Below are 27,185 nucleotides of genomic sequence, written 5' to 3'. Positions count from 1 at the left end.
TCCAAATACAGGACGGAGATATGGGGGCAGGGGTGGCGCCTCCAAGCCCTGGGTTTCAGGGAAAGAGGTGGCAGCCGCCCACCCTCCCTCAGCCCTGGGCAGCAGCAACCCACAGGCTTCTAGGAGCCCCCAGGAAGCAACAGGGATGGGGCAGCCACAGCGCTTCTCCCATTTCCCCACGCCCTGAGGATGCTGCAGGGACAGGGCTCCCCCCGTCCTCTTTTCCTGAGCCTCAGCAGCAGGGACAGGGCATCTGCGGCTGCTGGTGGAAAAGTCCCTTTTCTAAAATGAGGAGGGATGCCTTTTTTGGTGTCCCAACTATGGAACCATCCCACCAAAAACGGGACGTATGGTCACCTTAGGCAGAGTTCCCTGGGGAGCAGGGGAGACCTCCTGGCATACAGGCCTTAGTTACCCCTACCCCATGCTATCCCCTGCCCACACACACACACACACACACAAAATATCTAGCTATGCTTGTCTGCCCACAGCCCCTAGATATTTCCTGCCTGCACCCGGAGCTATCCCCTGCCTGCCCACACCCCCTAGCTACACCTTCTTTGTATCCTTAACTACCCCCTGCCCCCACACATCCCCTAGTTTCCCCCTCCCTGAACCCTGAGCTACCCCCTGGCTGCATATAGCCCCAGTCTGCCCTCTGCCTGCCCGTGGAGCTATCTCTTGCCTGCACCCTAAGCTACCCCTACCTGCACCCTGAGCAAGCTGCCTATATGCACCCAGCTCCTAGCTATCCTTACCTGAACCCTGAGTTGCCCACACAGCCCTGAGCTAGCTCCTTCTCACACACACGCTAGCTAGCGCCTGACAGATTTTTTTTAAACCCATTTTTAATCTATTTCTGCTAGATCCCTAAATGGCCCCCTCAAGGATTGCATTCACAACCCTGGGTTTAGCAGGCCGATCCTCAAACCACTGAGCTCTCTCTCCCTGGAAAAACATATGGAGATACACATCTCATAGAACTGGAAGGGACCTCAGGTGGTCATCGAGTCCAGTCTCTCCCCACTGCCTGCACACAGTCTTGGCCACTCCTCCTTCCACACCCTGAGATGTTTTCTAACTTTTTGAGCTAAGTCTCCCTGCAGCCACCGCCAAGCCAGGTTGGGAAGCTGCTGGCGTGAAATGGGATGGAGGCAGTACAGCCTCCCTAGTCCTGCTACATGGAGCTGGCTTGAGTCTGCTGGGCCCTGCCCCAAAACAGAAGTCATACTACACCTATACCTGAGACTCCCCTCAGCCCAGACCTTCATGGCCCTCCTCCCCTGCAGTGTCCTGGAGCATGTTGGGAGCAGGGCCTCTCACAGGTCCAGACAGGCCCAAGCTTTTCCTAGCTTTTGAGGTCCCCGTTATAATACAAATAAAAAGAGAGATGATACATGAAAACAAAATGAGGTTCCAAAAAGAGTGAGACGGAATTGGAATACTTTTTTTTATTTATTTAACAAATGCATTTCTAGCCTATCAAATGCCAAACAGTTAACAAGTGTCTAAACCTGAGGCCCTCTTTGAGCCTGAGGTCAAAGTCAAATGGCTCTTTGCCTCCAACCCCACCCCCAACTGGCATGGTGTCCTGTATTCATCATCGACAAATACGGTCACCCTACTTCTGGGGCATCACAACATAGCAATAGTTATGTGGATATTCCCTCCCCCTCCTTGCTGCTCTCTGACAGCCTTTTATACTCCTTGATTTCTTCTTAGAGCTATCCAGCCGGTGAGCTAATTCTCGCATCTGACTCCCTACGTACCCTAGTGACACCTTCTATCCTTCCAAACCCAGGCTGCTCAAGTCCCTGTTACCTGACTACACCTATTGGCCCGAGTGATCTAAGTGACCAGAATGCTGGCTTCCAAACAGTTCGATTTATATCTACTGGCAGTACCTGGTCATACCTCCGAACAGCCAGTTTACCTGAGCTTTGTGCAGTTGGTGCAGATTTTAATATAAAATAATATGTGGATTTTTAAGTGCCTGATTTTGAGTCTTGGCATCTTACTTTATGGATACTTCCTTGTGTACAGTTGGCAACATTTAAGATTTGATTTGTTTGTGAAGAAATGAAGCACAGTTGAATATACTTAAAATTGATTTGTTTTATTTTAACAAACTACGTGGATATGGGTGTTGTTTAATTTAAAGATTTGTCCAGAAATTGTAATTTTCTTGTAATATATTTAGAAAAGTGCATGAGTACTATTATTGCCTATATAGAGTATCGTAGGGCCAATTACTTATAATCCAGTTTACTTTATAATACAGAACAAAATTGCAATTTAATTTTGTGAAGACACTCTATTTAATGCAAATTTTTTTCTTGCATTGAAATAAATGTATAAATATTGGGATTGTTTTATTGTGCAATGTTAGGAATTCTAATCCTAAGTAACAGTAATTATCCTCTCAGATCTTTATGTGAATGCAGACAATAGTTGGTTTATAATATGCATACATGACTAACTGATAAATTTATCTGCTCATGTAGAGTAAAATGAATTAACCCTTCTGAAAACAAATGGTTCCTGGAGCATACTTGATTTCATTAATAGGTGTACTGTATGTAAATAGTAACACAACGTTATACTACAAACACATTTAACTCTTTCAAAGTATCACATAAAATCAAGGGGAGGAAAGTCCTATTCGCTTAATTTGGCCATCCTCATGCTAGTTAAGTTCATTCTTTATAATATGTTTGTGGGTCCTTTGTTCAGTTTTATTGTTTTAAATTACTGAAGAAAATACTTCTGCCTTTTATCTTGGGAGACTTTCCCACAGTATAATAGACAATCAGCTACTATTTCCCTATGCTCAATTTCATTCCATTAGTCCTATTTATATGTAGTCTATTCCTTCTTTTCCTTAATCATTTCTGTTTTCTTTCGGATTCCCTTTCTGCCAGTATGGCTACGTCTACATGTGCACGCTACATCGAAGTAGCTTATTTCGATGTAGCAACATCGAAATAGTCTATTTCGATGAATAACGTCTACACGTCCTCCAGGGCTGGCAATGTCGACGTTCAACTTTGACATTGGGCAGCACCACATCAAAATAGGCGCTGCGAGGGAACATCTACACGCCAAAGTAGCACACATCGAAATAAGGGTGCCAGGCACAGCTGCAGACAGGGTCACAGGGCGGACTCAACAGCAAGCTGCTCCCTTAAAGGGCCCCTCCCAGACAGAGTTGCACTAAACAACACAAGATCCACAGAGCCAACAACTGGTTGCAGACCCTGTGCATGCAGCATGGATCCCCAGCTGCAGCAGCAGCAGCCAGAAGCCCTGGGCTAAGGGCTGCTGCACACGGTGACCATAGAGCCCCGCAGGGGCTGGAGAGAGAGCATCTCTCAACCCCTCAGCTGATGGCCGCCATGGCGGACCCTGCTATTTCGATGTTGCGGGACGCGGATCGTCTACACGTGCCCTACTTCGACATTCAACTTCGAAGTAGGGCGCTATTCCCATCCCCTCATGGGGTTAGCGAATTTAACGTCTCACCGCCTAACATCGATGTTAACGTCGAAATAGCGCCCAACACGTGTAGCCGTGACGGGCGCTATTTCGAAGTTGGCGCTGCTACTTCGAAGTAGCGTGCACATGTAGACGCGGCCTATGACTGCTTTCCAAGTATTCCCCACTCATTGAATTCTTGAGTTTGACATATTTTCCCACAGACTTGTTGGTTTAGTGTTTTTCAGGTTGAAATCTCATTTTGTTGTTTCTTCCCCATATTTCCGTCTCCCTGGACTCTTGTCTGGTGTTGTTCCTTTGCCCTCAGTGGTGTTTCCAGCACCTCTTTGGCTGTGAATTTAATTAATGTGCTCTGGACCATAAATAAAGATGCTAAATGAAAATAGCCCTAAACCAGGCACTTTCTGGACACCTTCCACCAATTCAGTACTTTGCCATTTTTTACTGCCTTTTTAATGAGGCTTAAGTCTCTCTTCAAACCCAGTACTCAGAGCCAAGCTTTTTTAAGAATAAATTTCTAGGAAGATGTTATGAGTTGCTATGTAAAATGCTTTACTGAAGTTTAGACATATATTATACCACCTTTGCCTGGAGTAAAAAAATATTAAAATGTTTATCTGTTTGCTTGGTGATGGGGAATGCAGTATAATTTGCATGGCACTATCTGCCCTATTGCCATCTAAACCAAGTATTTATCACAGTTTCATAGCAGTGGTTCAGTTCCCATTGCTGCATAGTTCTAAGCTCAGGGAAGAGTTTCCTGCATCCCTTATTAATTAGGTGGCCAGAGATGTCAGGGATATTTTAAATCTCAAGCAATTAGGATTTATCTGTGCACTCGGTAACACAAGATTCAGCAGAGACACCGGGAATAGTGGCAGTTCATAGTTATATTATGTACAAAGTTGTGGTATTTTCAAGAAAAAGAGGGCTTTGTGATAAATGGGAGTGTGAAAGTTGTATGGGACTGTAGCAGGCAGGAAAATAGAGACTGAAATGCTAGTGATTTATAAATGGAAGATGCAAAAGGTCACAAATGTGCGCCTTCAGACCTTCCTAACTACAAAACCGTCCCATGTTCACACTTTGCATGTGACCCTCACTTTGCTTCTACTCAATTGCAGCCTCCTCACATCAATTATAACAATAAAAAATGCCCCAGTTTGATTCCCACCCTCACCCACTTGTCAGACCATCCATAACCTCCCTCTTCAACCTGCTGTGACCAAAAATATGTAAAAGATTCTGGCCGTTTCTACACAGGCCACTTCCAGAAGAAGGACTTCCTTCCGGAAGACCCCCAGGGGCCGTGCTTCTAAACGGCGTTTTGGAGTCTGGAAGAACAGTCTTCCGGGCTCCAAATCACATGACCGTATGCTAATGAGGTGTGGGGAATTTGCATCCTCTCCTCATTAGCATATTTCAGGCCGTGTATTACCATGCCACTTTCAAAGAAAGTGGCCTGTGTAGAAACGGCCTCTGTGGCTCCATTTATTCCAGTAAAAATAGCCTTTTGGCAATGCCTGTTAATGGCTAGGAAATCCATTATGGATTAGCAGGGAAATAAAGTAAATGCTGTAAAATAAATAAAGTAAATAAGATACTGTATCTCAAAATGTATTTTTCAAATTGTTTTACATGTGCACTGTGATGGTACAGAAAATCTAGCCAGTTTTACGGACTGTAAATAGATATAGTAATAACAATAATAATATTGCTTCATCGTTCCCTATACAGTACTTATCACAAGAAATAACTTGACTAGTGAGATTAGCTAACTGCAGATCTTATTTAGTTTTTCCAAGGAAATTGGTAAATTATGCATCACCTTCATTGCAGTTTAGCTTTCACTGATAATATTTTGTGACTTTTACAAAATAGACTACTGAATATTCCTGGTATACTATAAAGTCTTAACTTGTAACTTCTAATTCAAGCATTCTGATAATTCTTTGCAGATAGAGTTGGCTGTTTTGGTTGGATGTATTCCTGGAAAATTTGTCAATGACATAATCTTTAATTAAAGATTAATCTTTAGTTCCTGGAAACTCCAGGTCAATCCTGGCGGGTTGGCAACCCTATTTGCCGAGAATCATTGAAGCACAGGCTGAGAAGGGACTGCAAGAGTCATTTGGTCTAACCCCATGCCAGATTCAGGACTTGTTGTATCTAAAACATCCAAGATAGATGGCTATCCAGCATCCTTTTGAAAACTGCCAGAGAAGAAGCTTCCAAAACTTCCTCAGATAGTCTACCCTATTTTCCTACTTTTCTGACAGCTAGGAAGCTTTTGGTGAGATTTAGCTAAATCTGTTGTGCTATAGTCTGAAGTCACTGCCTCTTGTTCTGCCTCTGTGGCAAAGGAGAACAATTTCTCTCCAACTTCTGTGGGAGTCTTTCAACTATCTGAAGATCCCTATCATCTCGCACCCCCAATCTCCACTTTTCCAAACTAAATATACGCATTTTCTTCATTCTTTGCTTGTATGGCTTGCATTGCATCCCTCTGATCATCTTTGTCATTTGCCTTTGCATCCTTTCCAGGTTGTCTACATCTTTTCTATACATTGGGGAACAAAACTGGCCACAGTGCTCCAGCTGAGGCCTAATACTATCACACCCTATAACTTGCATGCTGTACCTCTCAACCCAAAATGTCATTTGCTTTTTTAGCAAGAGCATCTCATTGCTGACTCATGCTGAGACAGATCCACCACATCTCCTCCTCAACAGTGCTGCTGTCAAGCCACCCTGCAGCCCCAGTTCTGTATTTGGTGCATTTAGTTTTTGTTTCCCAAGTCTAGTGCCTCACATTTTTCTTTGCAGAATTTCATGCCTATAATCCAGTCCTCCACCTTATCAAGATTCCTGTGAATTTTAGCTTTGTCCTCCAAAGTGTTGGCAGCTCCCCTCCTTTTTTAGTGTCATTTGCAAACTTGATCAGTATGCTCTCTACACCTACATCTGGATTGTCACTAAAGATATTAAACAAAACTGAACCCAGAATAAATCTCTGTGAAACCCCACTTGACGCCTCTTTCGAGTCTGACATCATTCCATTAATTGTTACTCTGTTTAAAGTTGTTTAGGCTTTTATGTATCCACTAAATGTTAGTTCCAGCAAGCCTGCGTTTCTCCAGCTGACTTATCGGAAAGTTATATGGAAATGTGTGAAAACCCTTGCCGAAGTCCAAACGTTCCCCCTGTCCACCAAATCAGTTACACTGTCCAAGAAGGAAATCAAGCTGGTTTTTTACGATTTGTTCTTGCTATTTCATGCTGACTTCTTGTGCTTCCCCCTTCATCCTTTCCAGGTAGTTGTTAAATGAATATGTTATACATTGCTCTACTAAAGTAAGGTTGACTAATCTACTTTCCTATCGCCTTTTTCCCCTTTATAAAGATGGGTTCTATATCAACTTTTCTCCAGTCTTCCAGTATCTCTTCTGTCATTCATGAGCTCATAAACATTATTTCCAGTGATGACAAAATTTCTAGAGCTAACTCCTTCAGTATCTTCAGGTGACCGGTATCCAACCCTGCTGGTTTGAATTCACTCAAATTGATCATAAGATCTCTGTTGTGTTCTTTACTTATCCCAGTATGAATCCCTTCCCCTTTATTGTCTTTGGTAACTTCACTAGTTTTCTAATCACATTATTTTTTGTGAGACAAAAGTATACCCACTCTGCCTTCCTATCATCTTCTGTTAACAGTTCAACTTCTCTGTTGAGCCGCAGACCTACACCATTCTTGATCTTTCTTCTTAGGCTGACATATGTGAAGACTCCCCCTCCTGTGATTTTTAATTTTTCTTTCCTGCTGTAACTCATTCTTTTCCTCTCACACATGTGTGCTTCCCTGGTGGAAATGGCTGCAAACAGATGGAGTTTGCCTAAAGGAGAGAACTCACACAAGGCTTTGCTTTTCAGGCTTCTGCAGTAAATACATCATTTGAAGAAGCTCTTCATACTGTCAACTGACAGGGCAAAGGACAAACAGGATTATGGGTGTCACTTCAACACAGAGCTGATTACTACTCCACCACTTCACAGGGTATACTTTAGCAAGCAAAAGCACTGTAGGACGATGTTTAAAGAAGTAAAGGCTATTAGGAGTACTTATATCCCTTCTGCCACTGGGAGTCCCAATCCTGGAAGGTCTCACACCAGGGCCACGATGTGCATGGCTCCAGCTGGGGTTATCCAGAGGCACCTCTGAGGCTGGAAGTCTCTGTGAGACTCAGCTAGGGGTGGGGTTCCCTGAGTTTGATAGCGTAGGTGTTTACTACTGTGTGCACGCATGGGCTCAATGCCACTTCTGCATTCCCACAGAGTTAAAGCAGCATTGAAGCTGGTGTCAGGGCTGTTTGCTTCAGTTCTGGTCTTTCAATTACAGATGTAGGGACTGCAGCCAATAAATGCTGTTAGGGATGATAAAGCCTACCTGCTCTTTATGCCTGCCGAGTTCAAGGCTGTGCCAGGCTGTGTACAGCAAGCATGGAAGGTTCCACTCTTGCTCTCTGAGGTCTGCAGGCAGGCCTGCTGGCATGTTACGTGACAGATACAAGATAGGAAACACAGATATTGAGGGATCAGTTGTCATGACCTTCATGAGATGGTGCCATATTTGTCTTTGTCTCAGAAGAAAGAAGTGAGTTTTACAAAGTGCAAGCTGGTGTCTGTACTGGAACAAAAGGATGAAGGGCTAGAGATCCATGTAAATGACCCTGCATTGCATCAGAGAAAATGAAGACTTCCTAGGTAGAGGTCAGGATTTAATATTGTGGGCACAGAGTGCCAAAGTATCAGAGAGGGCAGTGTATGGAGGAGTGGGTGATGGGGGGACTGAAAAACAAGTAAGAAAGAGAACCAGGAGGAGAATTAATATATCCCCAGCAAAGACAGAGGTAAGGAACCATTTTTAGGCTCTCTGCACAGGCACTGCTGATGAGAATTCCCTGGAAGAGTCTCCTGATAGAAGAACATGGGTTAATTGTCCTAGGGGTGTGGATTCTATGGCCACCACTCCCAAAAGGAGAAGGGTGATGATCAGGGACTCCTTCCTAACACAGATTCACCCATCTGCTGTCCAGTCTGGGACTACCGAGAAGTGTGCTGCTTGCCTCGAGCTAGAATTTAGGATGTGACTGAGAGTCTTCTGAGAAGTACAGGGAGATGATCAGATTTTATTTATAAATTCTGATGTACTGATAAGCAAGTTATGGATTAGTGACATTCTAATGCAACCCCTTACCTAGTGTACATTGATGGCAGTTTAACCTGGCCTGTGTTACTTCCTAGTCATCCCTCCACCATGTATTTTTTATTAGTAACAAATTTAAAAAGCATAGTACTAATTCAGTCATTTTACAATTGTTGATTTTGTCTGTTTGTCTTACTTTTTCTCTAGCTTTGTATTCCTTCTTGACATTTGTAAAAGTTCGTAGTCTGCATAATTCCTCTGGCCAGCCATTTGTTCTTTACGCTCCTTCACTGTCCTTATCTTTTTGTGCAAGCTTTAACTGACCTGAATTATTTCTTTGTTTTCAACCCAGGTACTTTATCCACCTCTCATTAAACAGTCCTCTGTAAGGCCACAACTGCACCTATTATCCTATCATTCTTAATCTAGTGGTAGGAATAAAGGTAGATTTAGAATGATTTCTCTTCTTTTTAAATTCTTCTCCTCTTGGATCAGAAAACTGTCACCTCGTGCAACTTAGGAAACTCTTTGATGCTCCAAGTGCACTCTCAGCTTCAAACTCTTCTGTACGTTTTCCAGGATTATTTTTAAATTGCCAGCCTTCCACCTCCTCTTAATTCTCTGTGCTTACTACCCCTCAACACTACTATTTTAGTCGTGAGCCAACTTTCACTGTTTATGTCTTTATATTAATCTATCCCTTATGCAATGACTTTGTCCTCTTTTGTTGTTATAACCTCCTGGCTTTGTACTCTACACACCATAGCTGTAATATCCTTTGCATGCACGCATAAACACTTCACTATAGTAATACCTCTTTTCTTCTTCGAGTGGTCCCCGTGGGTGCTCCACATTAGGTGTCAGGCTCGCCCCGGCGCCACAGATCGAAGATTTCAAGCTGTATCGTGTCAGGTTGCGCATGTGCTGATGCACGCCAGTCCTTCGCGCACTTTTGGTCACGTGCGTGATCCGGTCCACACCAGTTCCTCTCAACCACCAGCGGCTGCAGACAGAATTCGCTTCAGCTCCAACGCCTGAGACAGATAAATACATTATCAGTACCATTATCAGTTTTTTCTTATTAAATTCATTCTTTTACAAACCATTTTAAAGTTTCTTCTGTATATAGTTCAAAAAAAAGGAGAGAGAGAAAAAAGGGGGAGAAGAGAGAGAATGGGCAGCCACCTCTGTGGCCTGCTTATCTCTACAGACTGTCGAACCTTATCTGTTTCTAGTGTCGGAGGGGTAGCCGTGTTAGTCTGGATCTGTAACAGCAACGAAGGGTCCTGTGGCACCTTATAGACTAACAGAAAAGTTTTGAGCATGAGCTTTCGTGAGCACAGGCTCACTTCATCAGATGCTGGTCTTGGAAATCTGCAGGGCCAGGTATAAATAAGCCAGAGCAAGGCTGGGGATAACAAGGTTAGCTCAGTCAGCAAGGGTGAGGCTTACTACCAGCAGTTGATCTGGAGGTGTGAACACCAAGGGAGGGAAGCTGCTTTTGTATTTAGCCAGCCATTCACAGTCTTTGTTTAATCCTGAGCTGAGGGTGTAGACAACTTTAATTCTCCTCCTTTATGTGCCCAAGGCAGGGGTCCTAGTTTCATGAGGTTGGTATAAAAGGCACGTCTGTTTCCAAAGGGCTTTCTTTCTGTTGAATTTCAAAGGTTTGCTAACAACAAAAAACGTCTTAGAGAGTCTTGTGCCTTATTGCCTGCAGATCCTGCTCTTTCCCCACTGTTTGTGATCGTCATGTGGTTGGGAGGTTGGCAGGGACGGGGAAAAAACCTCCCAACCACATGATAATCACCCTTGGTGTTCACACCTCCAGATCAACTGCTGGTAGTAAGCCTCACCCTTCCTGACTGAGCTAACCTTGTTATCCCCACCCTAGCTCTGGCTTATTTATACCTGGCCCTGCAGATTTCCATGACCAGTGTCTGATGAAGTGAGTCTGTGCTCATGAAAGCTCATTCTCAAAACTTTTCTGTTAGTCTATAAGGTGCCACAGAACCCTTTGTTGCTGTTTATTTGACAAGGCTCTTCAGCCTGAGCCATTGGAGACGTGCCAAGGGGAAGGGCCCTCAGGGCCACTTAAGAGGAAGGCAACGTCTCTGAACTCCTCAGCTCACAAGAAAAAGAAAATATCCCCTACTCGATGCTTGCCAGTACTACCAGCGAGAAGGACAAGTGAGGCACAGGGCCAGGAGGCTCTTGCTGTTAAGGGCAGCACAAAGGCTGCAGAACACAAGACAGTGCCTGGGGCTCAGACCGACAAAGAGCAGGCACCAAATCAGCAGGCACTGGAGGCCGTGGCACTGAGAGCACCAGCACCGGGCACACTGGCATGGGGTCCGATGGTGCCAGAGGTCACCGCCTTTGCGGAACTGCAGGCAGAGGCACTGGGTGCGGTACCGACAGCACCAGCACCTGCACCAAGATCTCAGGCACTGGATGCACCAGAACCAACCAAGCAACCATACGAACTGTGCAAGGCAAGGTCTAAGACCCAGCACCGAAGTCCATCACTGGACCTTCTTATCATGCCACTATCGCCCTGTTCTCCTGAGGTGTGCATCCCAGAGCAGCCGTTCACACCACTATCCCCCTTCCTAAGGCCTCCATCTCCATTTTTATGACCACCTTCTCCCTGGCTCAGGCACCCCTCGCCGGTTGCCTCAGAGGAGCTGCATAAACATTGCTGTAGAGCCTCTTCTCTGATGTCTGCTTCATCCAGATCATACTCCTCTCGGTGCTATACACATAAACATAATTCACATTCCAGATCTTCATCACCAGGTCCATGCCCTTGCTACTTCATCACTCATATCATCGCAAACATCAGCGGCACCAAGGCACAAGGTCAGTCTTCGCCATGTAGACATTTCTCACCCCTTCGCTTAAAAAGAGCACATCTCTCCCCACCGGTGATGGGTCCAGAGTCTGCCATAGACCTTCCCCTGGAATCCTTAAGGGAGCGGACACAGGACATGTCCGAGGAACAAATGGAAGCGTCTCACACCGATGCCTCCTCGTCCTCCCCAGATGAAGCGGTCGTCCCTGGAGATATATCTCCCCCAGACGATCTCAAGCAATTTCAAGAACTCTTTAAAAGGGTAGCACAGTCCCAGGACATACAGATAGCGGAGGTGCAGGAAAAGCAACATACGCTTCTCAAAAACCTAAGACCTCCTACATCATCTAAAATTACTGTCCCGCTAGATGAGGCCATCATGGAGGCTGCCACAAACATCTGGCAGACCCCAGCCTCTATTCCACCTACTAACAAGCTGGCGGACAAGAAGTACTTTGTCCCATCAAGCGGGATGGAGTTCTTATTCAACTACCCCCCACCAAACTCCCTCGTGGTGGAGTCCTCTCAACACAGATCAAAGACACCACAATACAAATCCATGGGGTCCAACAAGGACGCAAAGAACCTGGACTTATATTCTTCCTCCACCCTACTGTTGCGTATGTTCAGTTATGCTGCCCATTTATCCAGCCACATTTTTGACAACTATACAAGACTTACCTCACTCATGGACTTCCTCCCAGATGATAAGAAACCAGTCTTAAAGGTGATAGTCCAGGAGGGCTATGCGGCCTCATGTACATGTGTCCAAATTGCCTTAGATGTGGTGGACACAGCAGCACACTCTACAGCCACCGCAGTGGTGATGTGGAGAGAGTCGTGGCTCCAAACATCTGGCATCCCCAAGGATCTGCAAACAAAAATCGTAGACCTCCCATTCGACAGGAATAAGCGGTTTGCTGATTCCACGGACTCAGTCCTCCACTCCAGCAAGTACTTGAGAACTACGCTCAGAATGCTGGGAATGTACACCCCTCCTTACAGGAGGAAAAGATTCTACCCGCAACAAAGACGTTACACCTACCAATACCAGCAAGGCTACAACCAAAGGCGCCACCAACAGCAGCAACAACAGTGAAGGCCACCTAGGCGGAGTCCCCAGTAAGGCCAAACATCGGCAGCACGGACTCCGAGGCAGCAAGTTTGACTGCTATGTTGAGGACTGCGACACCATCCTTCAGTGCCATTCACAACATGTGTTCCAGCACCAACTCAGACCATTCTACCATTAACGGGAAAGTGTCACTGCCGACAAATGGGTATTGGAAATTGTTACCGTGGAGTACACCATCCCATTCCAATCCATGCCCCCACCAAAACCCCCTACCCAGTCTCTCTTGAGGGACCCCTCTCATGAGATGATGTTAAAGCAGGAGGTGGACCACGTCATATCTGTATGGGCGGTGGAAAGAGTCCCAGAGGAGTTCCAAGGGAGAGGTTTTAATCATGATATTTTCTGATGGAGAAGAAAACAGGAGGCTGGGGACCAATTCTGGTCCTTTGAGCTCTCAGTTGTTATCTCTGAAAACAGCGTTTCAAGATGACCCCACTCGCTTCCATAGGCACGGCCTGGATGATGGGGACTGGTTTGCAGCCCTCGACTTACAAGAAGCATATTTTCACATAATGATCCATCCAGCACACAGGTGCTTTCTCCACTTCACGGTGGGCACGGGGCACTTCCAGTACAGAGTCCTCTCCTTTGTCCTTTCTTCAGTGCTCAGGGTCTTTACAAAGACACTTTCTGTAGTGTCAGCTTACCTGCATCGACAGGATGTATTCATCTTTCCGTATCTGGATGACTGCCTACTGAAGGGTGTCTCACGGGCAGATGTTCTGCGCATGATAGACATTATCACAAAGGCTTTTCTCTCGCTGGGCCTCGTCATCAACTTCCAAAAATCAATGATGGAGCCTGCACAAGACATAGAATTCATAGGAGCACGTCTAGATTCCATTACATTGAGGGTGTATCTGCCCAGTCCATGTTTTCATGCCATCTGATCCTTGGTGCAGGTGCTGACGTACAGCCCCATGGTGCCAGTCCTAACCTGCTTGCAGCTACTGGGGCACATGGCTGCCACCATGTTTGTGATGCAGAATGCCAGACTACATGTTAGATGCCTTCAGCCCTGGTTGGCAACAGTGTACAAGCCAATGATACATGCCACTCGCAAAAAGGTATCTCTGCCAACAGAGGTCCAAAAGTCTGTGGCATGGTGGGCAGACCCCAAGAATTTGCTATTAGGGTGCCCTTTCACCAACTGCAAATCGCAGTTTTTCTTACAACAGACGCCTCCCACATAGAATGGGGGGAGCACATGGAAAGCAAATCAGCACAAGGGCGATGGTTCCCCACAGAGATGGTAATGCACATAAATGTACTGGAGCTATGGGTGGTGTTCAATGCATGCAGGCACTTCCACAAATACCTGCGGAACAAAGTAGTCGGGGTCAATACCGACAATATTTCCACAATGTATTATATCAATCGCCAGGGCAGAGCCAGATCCCGCGCATTATGTGCAGAAGCAATCCGTCTGTGGAATTGGTGCATTGCAAACAACATAATCTTAAAGGCCTCTTACTTGTCTGGTGTCCACAATGGAAGGGCAGACCAGCTGAGTAAGCATTTTGCTCTCACGCAAGAATGGGACATCCGCTCAGATCTGCTCCACAGTATATTTGACATATGGGGGTTCCCTCAGGTTGACTTGTTTGCCACCTACATCAACAAGAAGTGCCCTCAGTATTGCTTGAGAGCAAGCATCGGACAAGACTCATTGAGGGACGCCTTCCTGCTCTCATGGAGGGGCCCCTTGCTATATGCATTCCCTCTCACAATACTTATTCACAAGGTCCTGGAAAAGGCAAGGACGGAGAAGGCACGCCTGATACTTACAGCCCCAACATGGGACCAGCAGCACTGGTTCCCTCTGCTGCTATGTATGTCATGTTGCCCACCACTCCCCTTTCTGATCGTACTGGACCTCCTCACGCAAAACCAAGGGACCATAAGACATCCTCACCCTCAAATGCTGCGCCTCAAAGCATGGCTAATCCCTGGTTCAGTGCCCGAGAGAGAACATGCTCAGAAGGAGTAAAGGAGGTGCTGGAATGAAGTCAACAGGCCTCTACCAGGAAAGCTATGCATACAAGTGGAAACGCTTTACATCCTGGTGTCTGTCCAAACAATTAACCCCTATAGAGGTCTCGGTTCCCACAATTTTGGAGTATTTACTGCACCTAAAACAGGGCGGACCCACTTTTTCATCATTAAAAGTCCACCTTGCAGCTATATTGGCATTCTGACACACGGTGGATGGGACAACTGTATTTGCCATCCCATTACAGCATGGTTTCTGAAGAGCCTTGTGAACTTATACCCCTGCAGAAACCGTTATCGCCTTCATAGAACTTAGATCTGGTCCTTGACACACTGTTTAGACCACCCTTTGAACCACTGGCCACTGTCTCCCTCCGACTACTTACCATGAAAACGACCTTTCTTCTCGCAATTACATCGGCTCGCAGGATGAGTGAACTGGCAGCGATAATGGCCACGCCACCCTATACAACTTTCTCAAAGGAAGCGGTGGTTCTGCACCTACACCCGGCATTCCCTCCCAAGATCTCCTCAGAGTTTCACATTAATGAGCCAATAGTTCAACCATCCTTCTATCTGAGACCGCACGCTTCGAGTAGGGAAGTACAGCTGCAGTCACTCGATGTGGAAAGGGCACTAGCCTTTTACATAGACAGAACTAAACCCTTCTGAAAGATGGATAGGCTCCTGGTGTCTCTTGCACCCAGATCAAAAGGGGAAGGACTATCGTCACAAAGAATTTCACATAACATTGTATCCTGCATAAAAATGTGCTGTGAGCTCCGTAAGACCCTTCTGCTAGTTCCACCCAGTGCTCATTCCACTAGAGTGATGGTGGCCTCGACAGCCTTCTTTAAAGGAGTGGCACTAAAGGACATCTACAGAGTGGCGACATGGTCATCCTATGACACTTTCGCCAAACACTCTGCGATTCACCGAGTGTTGGAAGAGGATACACATCTATCAACAGCGGTACTTTTAAGGGCAAGCTGCACATAAATCCGGTACCCACCTCCATTTTTCTGGGGACCCTGCTGGGTAGTCACCAATGTGGAGCCCCCACAGGGACCACTCGAAGAAGAAACAGAAGTTACTCACTTGTGTTGTAATGATGGTTCTTCGAGATGTGTGCCTGTGGGTGCTCCACTACCCACCCTTTCCTCCCCACTTCGGAGTTCTGCTTTATATTTTTGCAAGAGCACCCAGAGTGGTTGGTTGAGGAACTGGGGTGGACCAGATTGCGCATGTGACCAAAAACGCGCGAAGGACTGGCGTGCATTGGCGCATGCACGACCCAACAAGATACAGCTTGAAAATCTCCGATCTGCGGCACCGGGGCGAACCCGCCACCTAATGTGGAGCACCCACGGGGACACATCTCAAAGAACCATCATTATTACACAAGTGAGTAACTTCTTTTTTTTTTTAGTCATCTGTTGTAGAAACATTCCATTGTTTTTCTATCCATATTGGAAGTGCTTTATTCAAACTCCCCTTCTAAAATGGTGTGTCAATATAAATTTGTCATTAAGCTTTTTTGGCTTTGTTTTATTTATTTGACTCTGGTTTAAAAATTAAGACACCGTCCCTTAGACACCTGACAGATTGTCATTTCCTATGTAGTGATGATAGAGATTCCCTATTATCTAGTTTAAAGGCACTTCAAAGTGCTGCAGAACAGAATAAACCAAGGGTACTGAATGTTAACTAAAAGTGAAATCATCAACATTACTGATGAATATAAAAGAAAAAGTTCAGGTTTGCATTTGTGAAGGCCGAAGGACAGTGGCTGTGATAATTAGCTACTATGCTAGAAATCTATCCCAGTAACATAACCAAGTAATACTATTAAGTATTTGCTGTCTTTTTGAGGAGATTTAAAACTGAGGTCTTAACTGCTTGTGATCACCAAAATTCCCATCTCGCTTTTCTTGTGAGTAAGTGTATTAACTGCTGTGTTCTGGCCAGATTCCATGTTAAGTAATTACATTTTGAATGCCTAATTCTTCCTATAATTTCAGTTGGATATGATACATTTCTTGAGGTCATGTCCTGAAGTGTGTCATAGTGCTGCTTTGAGGCCGATAAACAGATGCCTAGAGGTGGCTGCTTTTCACTTTTGGATGAAGTGTTTTATTTAGAGAGCAACATCATCCTCTTTGCTGCTAAGCACAGAGAGCATAAAATTCACACAAATTCCAGCCCAGTCTGGCTGCTAAGTGCAGAGTAAAGAGGAAAAGCTGAACAAGTATCACTTCCCGCAAGCTGTAGGTGGAAAACAGCCGTTCCGTGGCAAAAATATGGAATTAATTCTGGAAAGGCTGGAGGGTGTTGATGCTGACAGTTTTATCACTGGCCCTTATTCTGTTTCTTCTGCTCCCTTGAGAGTGAAGTGGAATATTTAGGCACATGAGGGGAGCCATTGGCAGGATAGTTCCTGAGTGAGTCATGCTGCCAGTGTGGTTTGGGAAGAGGCACACAAGTTTCTCTGCAACTCATGCAACATCGTTTTAGGTAGAGAGCCATCCACTCCTGCTGTTGTCCTCCCAAGGGTCGCCCTTCTCCCAAACTGATTATTCCATTATGTGAACTTCCTATTTAATGTAATTTCAATGGCTTTCAGCAGGATGTTTCCATAGAATAGGATAATTTGGGTTGTGTATGCTGTGTGTATTGGTTTGTATCCTTAGGGATTTAAAAAGCCCTGCTCTTTGACTGGGGTCTCAAAATTAGAATATTTATGTAAAACTGTTAATGCATTGTAAGTATGAAGGTTGGACAATTAATTCACAATAACTGTGACATAAGAGGAGATTTTTGTGTAATATGTGCCTTGTTAGGTTTATATGAAATAGCAAACACTAAACAAATAAAAGGGAAAAACTCTTCAACTCACACGACTGCAGAAAAAAAAACAGCCACGCATATGAAACTGGGTCTTAATATAATACCACAGAAAATAAAATTTTATCAAACACGCGGCTGAATTATTGAAATTGGACAAAGATAAGGCAAGCTTTCCTGTCTACAGAAAGGAAATGTGTTGAGACAGAAAAGAAATTGAATTGAAGACCTTTGTTTCAAGATATAAATGAATTATAGAAAAAAGGCCTGTATTCATAACTCAGTCTCATATTTGTTTCATCACATTGAAAGCAATCATAAGAGCACAGGAAATTTATTATGAAGTCAACAGGGACATCACTGTGTGTTTATATAAACAAAGAAAACCACATTATAGATTGAAAAGGGAGTGATGAAAATTTCATCAAAAGAACATGAACATGACATATATACACAGAGAAAGCAACCGCCATATCTTCTCCAGTTTTTACAAATATTGGAGAGTAGAATGATTTAAATACAGCTGCTGCTGCTAGAAATGGTCCTAGTCCACATGCAAACCTGCTGTTATAAGTGGCTTTGTGTAGGGAACAGGTCTTGTGAGCTTTAATTTTCTTGGTTCTGCTACACTCACAGCTGCAGTTTTCTGGCATTATTATCCTTGTAACTGCCTGTCCTGTTGGCCTCGCTCTCAATTGGCCCTGACACTCCTGTGTGTCTTAGCACAGCTGTAGCAGAGGTGTGGTTTGCACTAGGGTGGAATGAGTGAATGAATGAATGAACAAATAAATAAATAAAGCTAACGTGGAGTTTTAGTGTGTGCTTGTAGGTCAAAGTAAAGACTCGAGTCAGGGCCTAGTCCTGCTAATCAAGTCCAAATTAACTGCTGTGAACCTGATGCACTTGCACAACCTCACGTCACAGTGGGCCCTTGACCACTGGAAAGAGGGGTTGTAGGGGAGATCTGAATGGTGCTCTAATCCATCAAGTGCTCATTTGATATTTGTTGCTTTACATAAAGCCCCAGCTCCTAAAATCAAATGATTACACAAGAATCTCAGTTTTCATTTAAAAAAGTTTCTCACCTAGATGTTTGTGGCCAAAAGCCTGAGCATGACCTGAGCATAACTTTCATACTACAAAACATCAAACATTGTGAACATGACACAATATATAGAGCTATTACCTCCACCTGGTACTTCTAGCACACAAGTTTTGCCTCTTGGAAATAAGTAGTGGTATTACTATTCTGTGAGGAGGACCTGGAGAGGATCCTCTTCGAAGCACAGAAGGGATATGAGAGTTATGCAGGAGCCTCTAAAATCAGCACCATGGTCGCACATACAATTGAGTTATATGTCCATTGTCCTTCATAAGATCTTTGTTTCTAAATCTACGTATAGTCTACTGTAATACTATAAAAATTAACATGACCCTGAGTCTTATTATGGCAGTAAGTGAATAGAAGTTATTGTGCACTGCTGATATAAACCTGTATGCACTTCTTATTTCTTAATGTAGGGCCAAATCTATGAGTCTATGCAGGGCCATTGATGGAGGGGACAAAGGGGGCCGCTTGCCTCCTGCTACCATAGCAATTGTGGAGGCCAGAGTCCCAGGCTCTTTAAATGGCTGCTGGAATCCTGCACCACGTAGTTGGGGAGGCATTGAGGACTGGCTGGAGAGGCACAGTAAGGGATGGGTGACACTGAGGGCTGCCTGTCTCAGGCCTTGCCTCTTACTGGTGGCCGAGAACTAAGGCACTCCCCCCAACCCTTCTTGCACACCCATAAACATGCACACATTCTCTTTCTCTCTGCCTAGGTCCTGGCGAAGCCCAGTACCTATAAAAACATGGGCTGTAACAAACTATTATAGAGAAATTGTTTTTAACCTCTTTACTAAGTTTGTTAGTTAAGCTTTGATTCATTCTTATACTTGTACAAATTAGCAGTTAGCATGGACACAGAGAGGTGGCGTTAGAATATGAGACATAAACATGCAGTGCCAAATGAGAGGCTCTTGCTCAGACACACAGCATGGAGTGAACTGCCAGTAGCCTCTGGTGTGGCTGGGCAAGTCTTCCATTGTAACAGGTTTTTGCTTTGGGAAGCCTGTTGATGGCTTGTTTCTCCCAGGGAACAACATGCCAAAAATGGAGGTGCAAGGCTTTGGATGCCCTCCCTGCCTCCACAGAAGCAGAGCACCAATTGAATCTATCTGCTCCATTCAGTGGGCCTGATAGATCCTCCTTTGCACATGTGCACAGAGCACTCCTGGATAGATTGTACAATGTCACTGCAGTGCTTCCTGGGGCAATATAGTTTCACATTGCCCCCCCCCCGCCCCCCCCCCCCCGCACATCCATGGCATAAATGGCACAGTTTACCTCCTGTGCAGTAAGGGATTTATGGAGGAAAAGAGTATCAGGAACAAATTGCTAAGGGAAAAGTTAGTTTTGTAGGCGAGCTGAAGCAGGAGCAAAGACTACAAGTATATATGAACATAAAGGGGGTTAAGATTTAAAGTTCAGTGTGCACAGTTGCACATATTCATTTCCTCACTATTTGTGATATTAAGTAACATTTATTATTATTTAGGTACATTTTGAAAAGTACGCTTGAACCTCTCTGACAACCCTGCAAAATAGGGCATGCTGAATTATGGAACTTTTGGGGCCATGGAGAGAACTGTGGGGTCTAAGCATGAGAAGGGATGCTTATCTGATCCTGGGGGTGGCTCTGTGCCTCCCTCTGCTATGGGAATGGTGGGGGAAAAAGGCTTACGGAGCAGCACTTCACTGCACTGCAGTTTCTCCAGCTGGGGCCAAGGGGGAGCTGCTTTCTTCTCCCGCTGCCAGTATCCAAACCACCGGTGTTCCTGGATCAGGGTCACTGGGATTACTAAGTGAGGTTCTGCTGTACTTAAAATTCTCTTCTCCCTACATAGTCAATACAGCATGTACTACACACAGCAGTGAAGTTGTTTAATTATTTCTTGTGTTCATTTTTAAATGCACAGTGTTTTTTAAACATGAAGTGTAAAAGCTTGATTGTTCTCAGTCCAGATGATTGAAAGGAATACTGTAGTTTAATAGGTAAACCTAAAAGTTATAATTAAACATAACACAGGTCTAAATGACTTTTTAGAAGATAAGGTGCTTTCTCTTTTTTAAAAAAATTATAGGACTTATTGAATTTTAATGTATTTGTTCTCTTAAGTTCAGGCAGACAACTTTCTCTATTCCATTTTGCTAAGAAATTCTCAAAATGTTGCCAAATAGTAGAAAAAATCACTAGTTTTAGAATTGATGTTGTTTGTTACCCTGTCTAGTGTGCCAGGGGCTTGTGTTGCGTCTTCAGATTTCTGTTTACAATTAGAATATCATTTTTTTAAAAGGAGTCTCATTTTGTTGTTTACCAATTCAAGTGTCTAGGTAGAGGATGGTGTAAATTAAAGTAATTTATACATTTAGGCTTTGTAAATGTTGGGCATCTGTCCTTCCTCATTCTTTTTGATCTATGTATCATTTATAAGGTTTTCCTTTTTACCTATATTTTCTAAAATGTGTTGTACTCAATTAAAGATTCACTGAGTTGTTCTGTATCATTTCACAGGAGAGCCATGGACTAGAATACTGAATACTACCCAAATACAGTACACTTTTTACCTTACAAATGAGAAATACAGATTTCATAAAAGTGTAAAGTGCCAGTTCAGTCATCATGATCTTATATATGTAGAAAAGGTAGAATAGGCTTTAGGTGCGTTTATGATGAGGCTATTTTTTAACGTTGTTTGCTTGGGTACTGAAAATACCAAATTTTGAGTTTTAGAATCATTGTTACACAACTAATTTAGTATTTGCTCTTATGGCACTCTTCTTATCTGATAAGTTCAAAGCAATTTACAAACAATAATTAGATCTTAATACTCTACCCTGTGACATAGGTGATATTCTGCTCATTTTACAGTTGGGGAAAATCAAGATGCAGAGGAGTTAAGAGACTTTTTGGCATGGCCATATGGACTGTCAATGGCAGAATCAAGATATAGGTCCTAAGAGTCAATTAACTTTGGCTGCATCTACACTGCAAGATAAAATAGAATTTAAGGCATTTAGCTCAATTGTACCAAGTCCCTGTCTGCACTATAAATACCATTACCTTGATTTATGGAGCACTAAAATCGATATAATATTGATATAATGTTGTCGGAACCTGATGGGTGTAGCGTTCAGGTCGAATCTAAAATTCTGAATGAAGGATCTGAATGTGGAAGCACCATGTCTTTAAATCAAATTCATTAGCCTCCAGAGATGTCGTGTATGTGCCCTATAGTACTCGGCTCTGGCCTCTTCCATCTTCGCTGCTCTCAGGTGCATAGGAATTAGGCAACAGAAAAACCATTTCAGTTTGGCACCTGGAAACCTGTGGCTGCAGGGTCCTGTTTGCATGAGAGGCTGAAAAATCTTTCTTTGCTATTAGCGCGGCTGTGTGGTCTGTGGTTCTGTGTGTCCTTGCTAGCTGTCTTTTTTTTTTTCTGCATTGCCTGGTGCCAGCCGCTGGATCCCAGCAAAGATCCCTTCCCCAACACCATGTGGCAGCAAGGCTGTGGGTGCAGGTCATGCTTGTATGAGGCCAAGAAACTTCTTTTCAGATATTTACATTTTGTCCTGCCCCCTGCATCCCCTCCTTTTCCTCCCTCGGAGGCACCATGCAGTCTGGAACTTTCCCATGCCCAGCTGGTCACATGGCTTGACCCCAAACCAATAAAAGGATGCGCTGAACATGCTGCCAGGCAGCTTGCACATGGGGAGGGTCCTGGATGCCCAGGGGAAAGCCTCCCTTGGCCAGATAAGATACTCAGGGCTGGCAGTTATTCGGGGGCCTTGCAGCTGCCCAGGGGGAAGTCTCCCTCAGCAGCTAGTAAGTGCCATCAGAAGTTGAGAGGGCAGACATTCATCAGTATGGGCTTGAGGCAAAGGCCATTGAAGTTAATGTATTAGCTACACAATTACCAGTTACTTCCGCAACCATGCACAGACTGAAAGTATATGCAAACAATACCAAATGAAATACAGTCTCAACTTTGCTGAATGCTATGCTGTCCAGAGGCTCAAAAATAACTCAGACATTATAATCAGGCTGGATGACAAAGGGGCTGCTATAGTCATCATGAATAAGTCAGACTATGGCAGGAGGCAGCTAGACAACTATCCAACACCACATTTTACAGACTTCTTTCCTCAGATCCCACTTTGGAATTCCAAAAGAAACTACACCACTACTTAAGGAACTCCCTGCCTCTACTTGAGACCAAATTCATTCAGACACACCATCTGAGCCCCAACCTGGATTATTCTATTTACCGCCTAAAATCCACAAACCTGGAAACCCAGGACACCCTATCATTTCAGGTATTGGCACCCTTACTACCAGGTTGTCCAGCTATGTATACTCCCTTCTCAAACCCTATGCCACCAGCGCTCCTACCTATCTCCAAGGCACCACTGAATTCCTGAGGAATTACAAAAGATTGCAAACTTTCCTGAGAATTCCATCCTTGTCACCATGGATGTAGAGGCCCTCTACACCAATATTCCACATGCAGATGGACTACAAGCTATCAGGAATACCATCCCTGATGTTACCTCAGCAAATCTGGTGGCTGACCTATATAACTTGGTTCTCACCCACAGGTATTTCCAATTTGGGGACAACGTATGCCTCCAGATTAGCAGCACTGCTATGGGCACCTGTATGGCCCCAAGTATGCTAACATTTTTATGGCTGACTTAGCACAATGATTCCTTAGCTCTTGTCCCCTGTTACCCTTCCTCTACTTACACTACATTGATGACATCTTTATCATTTGGATCCACAGTAAGGAGATTTTTAACAACCTGCATCCTACCATCAATCTCAGCCTTGAGAATTCCACATGAAAAATACATTTCCCGGATACCACAGTACAAATCACTGATGTCCCCATCAACACCACCCTCTACCGGAAACCCACTGACTGCTACATTTACCTACATGCCTCCAGCTTCCCTCCAGCTCACACCTCACAATCCATCATTTACAGTCAAGCCCCTAGATACAACTGCATCTGCTTTGATCCTACTGACAGAGGCTGAAAACTACAAGACCTCTACCAAGCATTTATAAAACTGAATTCCCACTGGGAGAAGTAAAAGAACAAATTGACAGGGCCAAACAAATACCCAGAAACAAGCTACTTCAAGATAGGTCCAAGAAGATCCACAACAGAACATAACTTGTCATCAGGTATAGCCTCCAACTCAAACCCTTGCAATGCATCATTAAAAATCTACAGCCTCTTCTGGATCAGGATGCTACACTCCAGAAGGCTCTAAGTGACAGGCCTGTCCTTTCCTATAGACAACCTCCTAACCTGAGAGAGATTCTCATCATCAATTATAGGCTACACCACAGTAATACGAATCCTGGAACTGTTCCTTGCAACAAACCCCTTTGCCAACTTTGTCCACATATTTATTCTGGGGATACCATCACTGGACCTAACCATGTTAATTACAAGATCAAAGGCACATTCTCATACACTTCCAGCAACATTATATATGTCATTATGTGCCAACAATGCCCTGCCACAATATACATTGGACAAACTGGGCAAAACCTTTGCCAAAGAATAAATGGACACAGATCAGACATCAAAAAACTCAATACGCATAAGCCGGTCAGTGAACACTTCAGTGGAGTTGGCCATTCTGTTAAAGACCTGAGAATTTGTGTCTTGCAACATAAAGAATTTAACGACAGAGTAGAGCAAGAGATTTGAGTTAGAGTATATATTCAAATTTGACACATTAATGTGGTATGAACAGAGACATCAGCTACCTCATGCATTACAAGAACTGGTACTCTTCCTTTGATGTTCATAATTATCTCAGGCAGGACAATTAAAATCCCCCACCTTACACCCCCCTTCCTTCCATTCAATTTGATTTGTCAGTTTTTATTGCAATTTTTTTTTTCTTTTAGTCTTCTGTACTTACAAATGTCAGTCTGTATTGGAAATGAAATTTATCTGAAGAAGTGAGTCTATCCCATGAAAGTTCATCACTGCATAAATCATTTTGTTATTCTTTAAAGTGCTACATTTCTTCTGCTTTGTTTTGTTATAGTTAGCCAAATAAGGCTTGGCACGACCAAAGGAACCATAACTGTTTTAATGAGCCATTCGCATTTTCCATATAACTCCCATGTGTACTTACCTTTGACAGAAAATGCTTGTTCTGAGGATCTTCTTTGCCAGGAGGTCTAAATCCAGATCCAAGCCTTAATCTTACACAGCTGTTGTTTAGATCTTCCCTAAGTCTGCCCTAGCTATGAGCTACCTCCTATGTAGGGAAGAGTGCAAAGCTGCAGTGTAGCCACATGAATTTCTGTCCTCAGCCCCTCCACTTCTGCATGTGCTCCAGTGCTTTTGCTTCCTTTTTTGAAAACCAATCAGTTGGGAAACCCAAAATCAAACCTTCCTATCCACTTTTTTCATGCTTTGTCCATTGAGTCCAGCCCCCTGCACTCACAGCAGGACCCATCACCATCCCAGACATGTTTGTTTAAATCTATTTGCCCCCTATCCCTAAATGGCCCAATCAGGAACTGAATTCACAGCCCTGAGTTCAGCAGGCGAATGCTCTAACTGCTTTGCTAACCTTCCCCTCCCCTCAGTTATCAAAAGCAAATAATTTAAACAAGCAAGATTCTGCTTGGAAAAAGGGACGGGTGCTGAGCACAGCAGAGGAATGAGAGAAATGAAAGGTAGGAAGATGTCTTCAGATACCCACAGCCACTTGTGGGGCATTTTTTTCCCCATGCTGCACCAGTGAAAATACCCAGAATGCTCCGGGGCTCAGGGTACTGTGGGCTAGGCTCCCACAATACACTGCTGCAACAGTTGATGTTTGAGGACTTGTGTGTGGTAGCAATCAGTTGAATTTGTGGGGAGCATGTGGGAAGGTGAGGCTGCTCAAATTCAAATGTATAAAACCCAGAGTTAAAAAAATCGACGTTAATGAAGTCAGTTTTAGCTTGTAGTGTAGATGCAGTCTTAGAGTTTTTCTTTATTGTCTAGGCATGAGAGTACTGCCAAAATACCCATACATATTAAAGTAATCCCATCCACATTTTACCTGAGGAAATGAGGATTAGCGCTAGTTTTGCCAAGAAATTACTCTAAACAAACTGGTTGGAGTTGCATGCAGTCGTGTCTTATTCATATTCAGTATGTGGTTAGCTACCATAGTATGAAGGTGAAAATGAATCTTGAAGCATAAGAGGAGGAGGTGAAAAGAGAAGACGGGGGGGAGGGGAGAATGGTTTCTGAACTCTGCTGTAGACTGTCTCTAATGTTCCTATTTCCAATCCATTCTGAGTACACAGCTAACAATGTGTTTCTATAGAAGGATCAGCAGCAGCATACAACCAGCAGCAGATATCTGGTACAGGAGTGTTTTGAGCTAACTAGCTAGCACTCCTTAGGAAGTTGTCTGCAAGTGTTCAGAGAAGTGTATATAACCCATTACCACTAATCTTCCCACTCACTGACCTTCCAACTCTTCTTTAAAGCAGGGTCAAAGACTGTTTTATTAAATTTAAATGCATATAGAAGGTGCATAATCTGTCCATTTCCACAATGAACACTTACCGCATGTTGTTCTTTACAACAGTTTTTAGCTGTTCATTATTACCACAAAAAAGGAAGGACCCATGCCCACCAAAGCACTGGATCCAGCCCCCAGGAGCCCCACCCTTATCTGAATGCTGCCATTCAGTGGGAGGCTTTGCATGCTATCTCCACCTCCAGCATATTTTTGCAGCTCCAATTGGCTGGTTTCCCCAGCCTTGCTCTGGCTTATTTATACCTGGCCCTGCAGATTTCCAAGACCAGCATCTGATGAAGTGAGTCTGTGCTCACAAAAGCTCATGCTCAAAACTTTTCTGTTAGTCTATAAGGTGCCACAGGACCCTTCGTTGCTGTTATCTGTTTCTAGTGGCTGTTAAGTACCTTGCTAAAGTTACAACTTGTTAAGTACTTCTAAGAAGGCGATGTCTCTGCCAGGGTTTAAGAAATGCGACTCCTGCCGTGAAGCTATGCCTGCCTCAGATGGCCATAGCAAGTGTATTCGCAGTCTGAGAGAGACCCAAGTCCCAAAAAATGTCCTCACTGCTTAAAGCTGGCGGCCAGAGCGAGAAAGGACAGGGAAATGAGGCTGAAAATTATTTTATTTGACAAGTATCAGAGGGTAGCTGTGTTAGTCTGGATCTGTAACAGCAACAAAGGGTTCTGCGGCACCTTATAGACTAACAGAAAAGTTTTGAGCATGAGCTTTCATGAGCACAGACTCACTTCATCAGATACTGGTCTTAGAAATCTGCAGGGCCAGGTATAAATAAGCCAGAGCAAGGCTGGGGATAACAAGGTTAGCTCAGTCAGCAAGGGCAAGGCATGTGGTTGGGGCGCACACCCTCATGGGTGCCAGTGTTTCCCCCCAGGTGGTCCACACTGTAAACACCATGCTCCTCTAGAAGGTCATCTACATTGGAGACATGGCCATCGCAGGCTTTGCTGCACTGGGGTTCCTGAATTGCTTCGGGGCCCTTGATG

The 27,185-nt window shown here is 44.2% G+C and overlaps 1 protein-coding gene across 16 annotated transcripts in view; it reads left to right on the top strand.

Annotated features, from left to right (window-relative positions):
- Positions 1 to 27,185, top strand: part of FER (FER tyrosine kinase) — a 443,173-nt gene that overhangs the window by 392,673 nt on the left and 23,315 nt on the right. The window lies entirely within an intron of this gene.

The sequence above is a fragment of the Carettochelys insculpta genome, chromosome 5 (assembly GCF_033958435.1).
Source record: "Carettochelys insculpta isolate YL-2023 chromosome 5, ASM3395843v1, whole genome shotgun sequence".
Classification (NCBI taxonomy): Eukaryota; Metazoa; Chordata; order Testudines; family Carettochelyidae; genus Carettochelys; species Carettochelys insculpta.
The sequence above is the reverse complement of the archived record's forward strand: the minus strand, read 5'-3'. Positions and strand labels throughout refer to the sequence as shown.